We start from the raw sequence: 6,000 nt of genomic DNA on the forward strand, positions 1-6,000 counted from the left end.
TAACTTTGTGGGCGGGTCTCGGCGCTGTTGCTATTTTCCCGGCGGGATAAATGGCTCTTGCGCCTGGCGCGAATCTAAAATGGGTTGGTCTGAAGTAGCTTCATTATTCATAGGTGTGGTTTGGGCGTAACGTGAAATAAACCAATCAGAGTGTCATCTCCCATTCCCTTTAAGAGCGAGATGCGCTCGCGCCATGGCAGATTGCTATTTACATGGCGTACACGCGATGAGTCAGTTAATATATATGTGTGTGTGTGTATTGGCACGATTGTTCAATTAATTAGCCAATTTCGTTCATCATTATAAGTAGTAATAGGCTGAATTGAAAATAGGTAGCCTAATTCTAATACACGCAATGACTATTCATCATTACATTTTTATATTTATGTACACAATAATATTCTTTTACACTGTAATCCTTTTGTTTTTAATATTTGGCATGTTTGTGTGATGCGCATCCCTGTGTGTAATAAGCAAAGTCAACGCGCACTGTGGACGCGCCCAGAGGCGCAGTTTCTACCAACGCGCTCTAACAAAAAAATATTGCGCCATTGACTTTAGACCAGGTTTGAGTTGGTCTATGGCGCAGTCTATTTTCAGCTCCTTAAAATAGCAATGCGCCTGAACACACCTCCTTTTTTGCGCTGAACCGCCCAGGGAGTGCAAGTTCATTCACTAGTTTAGCGACGTGCTTCTGTGGAGGGAAAAGCGCGCTTTGCGCGGGTGCAAAATAGGAATGACACATGCGTCGGTGTACAAAGTCAATTGCGCTGGGTGCAAGATAGGGCCCTAAGTCTCTTAAAGCCGCAACGTAATGTAGTACTGATTCACTGGGAGCTTGAGTACGTTTGCGGAATGCGTGTCTCTCCGCAACTACGTTGATTTTGGGGTTAAAGTATGTCTGCAAAGCAGCAATTGCAGAGTTGAGTGTGTCACCTGTATCGGGCAGTGTGTAGAAAATTCGTTGCCCCTCAGTTCCAAGACAATGAAGTAGAAGAGCTCTTTTTCTCGCTTGGGGCCACTCCTCACCGGCTGCATTGATTACTAGTAGATAGTTTGAAACATTTTATCCCACGTTGTAAATGGTATAGCTGGCTCTCCCGGGCATGGAAGGAAGGGGCTTGGAAATGGAGCATTTACTGCAGACATCCTTCTTCAATTGTTAAGCGTGAGCAATCAGCATCCTCGTCGCCAATTATATTGTGTCGTGCACAGATGAATTAGACACAGGAAAGTAAGATGAAGTAGGATTCCTTTTTAATAATTCCATGCAACAGCACAGCCATGTATACACTCTACCTCTGCACTACTTCACTGGTTCCTCTTTTCTTTTCTAACCCCTTAGTGACACCTAGTGTCAAAACAACATAACATACACCATCTGCCACACCAGACCCTTTAGCTCCACCCACTCGTGCACAATCACCAGAATTCTAATTGGACACACCTGCACCAGCCTATAACCTCACCTTATATAAGCAGACCTCTTCACACACCTCATTGTCTGGTCTCATTGATACTTTCCTGACTCTCCATGTTCCTCACCCGTCTTCATCATCTGTCATCCTCGGCTGCTCATTTATCTAGACTGCAACACATCCTCTCCTGTAAAGAAAAGAGTTACTGACAAGCTAAGTTCCAGCAACCGATCTTCAGTTATGTTCGAAATAATAGCAGTGTGTTTAAAAAAGTGAGTAAAACTCAATCCTTATAATAACCTTTATTTCAACACACACAAATACATTGGGAACACTGCACATTCTATTCTTAATCAAAATATGAAGAAAAAATATCACATTTGTTATTACTTTACAGAAAGTGAAGAAAAAGGAATATTAGGCTGTTAAAAAAAATAGCAGTGTCTGCATTTTTCTTTACAAAGTCAAACATTTAATGTATAAACTGAAAAATGCTTTAAGATTTTGCTTTCTTGTGAATTATTGAACTAATATTTAGTTGTATAACCACGGTTTCTGAGAACTGCTTCACATCTGTGTTGCATGGAGTCGACCAACTTCTGGCACCTGTGAACAGGTATTCCAGCCCAGGACGATTGCACTACACACCACAATTCCCCTGCATTTCTTGGTTTTGCCTCAGAAACAGCATTTTTTATGTCACCCCACAAATTTTCTATTGGATTAAGGCCCGGGGATTGGGCTGGCCACTCCATAATGTTCATCTTGTTGGTCTGGAACCAAGATGCTGTTTACTGTTGTGTTTGGGGTCTTCAGCATAAGGCAACATGACCTCTTCAAGTATTTTGACGTACTCAAACTGATCCATGATCCCTGGAATCCGATAAATAGGCCCAACACCATAGTACAAGAAGCATCCCCATATCATGATGCTTGTGCCATGCTTCACTGTCTTCACTGCTTTTTACAATGCAGATTGTGTCAAAGCAGCTTTACAGTGATAACTGGTATATAATTTTGGCTGCACAGCAGCTCCTAAAGAAAATGAGGTCAATGCAGTCAGATCAAAGCACTGTTGAATATCAAATGTCAAGTGTCCCCAACTAAGCAAGCCAAAGGTGACAGCGGCAAGGAACCCAAACTCCAACAGGTGACATCAGGTGGCAAAGAGGTGTTAAAATGGAGAAAAAAACCTTGGGAGAAACCAGGCTTAGTCGGGGGGCCAGTTCTCCTCTGGCGAACAGTGCTTTGTTACGATTCAGGTAGCTATCATAAGTCGGATGGGATTGCAACATTCAAAGTATTTATTCCAGTTCCATCCAGTTGAGGATCGTATTCATCAAGCCGGTATGGACGGTTTGTTGAGGAACTGTGCCACTGGCTGTCGTGTTGATGAGGCCTTCACAGTGGATGATCATAGGTAAGTTTAGACTTTCTTTGATCTCCCTGGAGCTGTTTATTGGTTGAGTCTTTGCCATTTTGGCTATTCTTTGATCCATTCGAATGGCAGTTTTCCATTTTCTTCAACGTCTTTCTGATTTTGGTTGCTATTTTAAAGCATTGGATATCATTTTAGCTGAGCAGCCTATCGTTTTCTGCACTTCTTTATATGGTTTCCCCTCTCTAATCAACTTTTTAATCAAAGTACACTGTTCTTCTGAACAATGTCTGAAACAACACATTTTACACACAATTTAGTACCTTTTAACACATTTGCTGCCTTTGTCCTTAAATAAGGGCCATTTGTTTGACATCAGTTTTTTCACAGAATTAATTGAAATTGATTAATCTCTAATTGAACTCCACACTGCTATTATTTTGAACACACCCATTTCAGTTAATGATTCAATTACACAATCAGCAGCATGCATGTCATGACAGTTGGGTCTGTTGGTTTTCTATTGCTCTACTACACCTATTAGTAAAATATTTGCCATGTAGAAATATAATTTCTACCAAAAAACAGTGATTGATCTGGTTAGTGATGTTGGACTGCTATTATTTTGAACACAACTGTATATCTCATCAACTCACCTGCTTATTGCATCTGTCCTCTGCTACCTTTGTAAATAAATTGATCCCAATAATGAAACTGCATCGAAAAGAAGTAAAACGATTTAATCTCAACGTCGACAAATTATACATACACTGACAACTTTACAGAGACTCTGATGCCACTTGGTCTTAACATCAGACAATGCTAGATCATTAGGTCACCGATCAGCTATGCATAAAATTTAAATGTCTGAAACTCGCACTTGATAAACATGTTTTTCACCAACTTCAGTGTATGCCATTCACTCTCTAAAATGTGTTTGTTATATGTTAAATGTTATTATGCCATATCACCTTTTACTGAACATATCACATATGAACAATCTACAATACAATATCACGTTAATAATGTACAATACCATCTATCCTAAAATGGAAAGAAAAAAAGGGGATGAAGTATATTATCAGGAATGTGTGAGGCATTAATTCAAAGATTAAAAGATCCATATTAAATCACTTAAAAAAAATAATGAACGCGGACATGTCTGTTGCAAGAAACTCATCTACTAGAATCTCAACACAAGAAACTTCAAATCTGACAATTCTCATATATCTTCTCTTCTTATAGCTCCAAAGAAGAGAGGAGTAGCCACCCTCATACGAAAGAACCTAACATTTTACCATCAATAAAACTATAGAGGGCAGATATATCGTTATTATTTCTACCATTAACAATGGCAATAATAATATTGTTAACATTTATGGACCAAACATTAATGATGACTTCTTCCACACTTTTTTTCTCAATTATCTGATTTTTCACAATCAACTGTAATCATATGGGGTGACTTCAATACAGTTATTAGTTCAATACCCTTGTGAAAAAAAAGTGCACTTTAGTATACTTTTATAAAGTGTACTTATTGCACAAATAATATACTTAAAAAGAACACAATTAAGTGTGAATTAAATGTAATGTTTTCATCGCTTAAGTGCATTCTATTTGTAATTAATTTCAAATGTATCACAGATTAAGTTCATATTAAATGCAATAAGTTGATCTTTTGAGTGATTTTTTTTTTGAACAACTTAAGTGGTACTTTAATACAACTTTATGATAACCTTCATAATTATGTCTAGTATGTTTAAAATATAGTTGAAGTGCACTGTTCAATGTACTGACAAGCAATTAATGTGAACTAAAATATATTTTTATATCAGTTATAAATACACTTAAGTGTGAATTAAATGTAATGTTTTCAGCGCTTAAGTGCATTCTATTTGTAATTAATTTTAAATGTATCACAGATTAAGTTCATATTAAATGCAATAAGTTGAACTTTTGAGTGATTTTTTTGAACAACTTAAGTGGTACTTTAATACAACTTAATCATAACCTTCATAATTGCGTCTAGTATCTTTAAAATATAGTTGAAGTGCACTGCTTAATGTCCTGACAAGCAATTAATGTGAAATAAAATATATTTTAATATCAGTTATTAATACACTTAAGTGTGAATTAAATGTAATGTTTTCAGCCGCTTAAGTGCATTCTATTTGTAATTAATTTTAAATATATCACAGATTAAGTTCATATTAAATGCAATTAGTTGAATTTCTGAGTGATTTTTTTAAAACTACTTAAGTGCAACTTTAATACAACTTTTTATGTACTTTGAAATATGGTAAAAGTGTACTTCCGAATGTACTGACAAGCAATTAATGTGAACTAAAATATACTTAAATGTATGTGACGAGCAGGGCGGGCGAGAGCCGTGAGGGAACGGCGCGAGGCCGGTGACGCGAGTGATAATGAGCGTCACCTGCGAGGCGTGCCGGCCTCGAGTCTCTCACGGAGTAGCTCCGGAGGCATAAAAGGAGGAGCGACATCAGTGAAGGACGAGAGAGGACCAGGCCTGGACTTTACGTTATGTTTTATTATGTTTATGTGGCCGGCAGACGTCCGCGAGGGTCTGCCGGCATTACTTTCGTTTTGTTCTTTGTTTATTTTACATTAAAGTTACGTTGAATGTTCGCCGGTTCCCGCCTCCTTCTTCCTACATTTACGAACTTCGTTACAATGTAATTTTCATGTACACTGTTATATCATTTAATACATTTGTAATTACATTATTTACATACTTTATTTAATTTTATTTGTTATCATTTAATACATTTGTTATTTCAAAAATTACAACAGTTTTTAGCTATTTACATGAAATTGCTTGTTTATTTACGTCCTTGCTTATTTCGAAAATGAGCATTCCTTGGAGAGATATATGGCTTTCAGGGACACTTTGAAGGCCACATTTTGAAATGACCCTTTTATATCCACTAATGCAAAAGTTCAACTTTTTTGATTATTATTAAACAACAGACAGAGAATTTACATTGGTTTTATTCAGTGAGCAAAAAACCTATAGTTCAAAAGTAGGTTTTTAAAATATTACATTTGATCATGGGTATGTTTACTGCAAGTTTTAGTTTACATAATGTATTGTAACCCCGATGAGGCTGATTTGGGGCCTGGAGAATGATGCCCTGAATTGCTTGTTCATAAAATTAGACAAAAGTCATCATGTATTCA

Source organism: Megalobrama amblycephala, linkage group LG17 (assembly GCF_018812025.1).
Source record: "Megalobrama amblycephala isolate DHTTF-2021 linkage group LG17, ASM1881202v1, whole genome shotgun sequence".
In the NCBI taxonomy this organism is placed as follows: Eukaryota; Metazoa; Chordata; class Actinopteri; order Cypriniformes; family Xenocyprididae; genus Megalobrama; species Megalobrama amblycephala.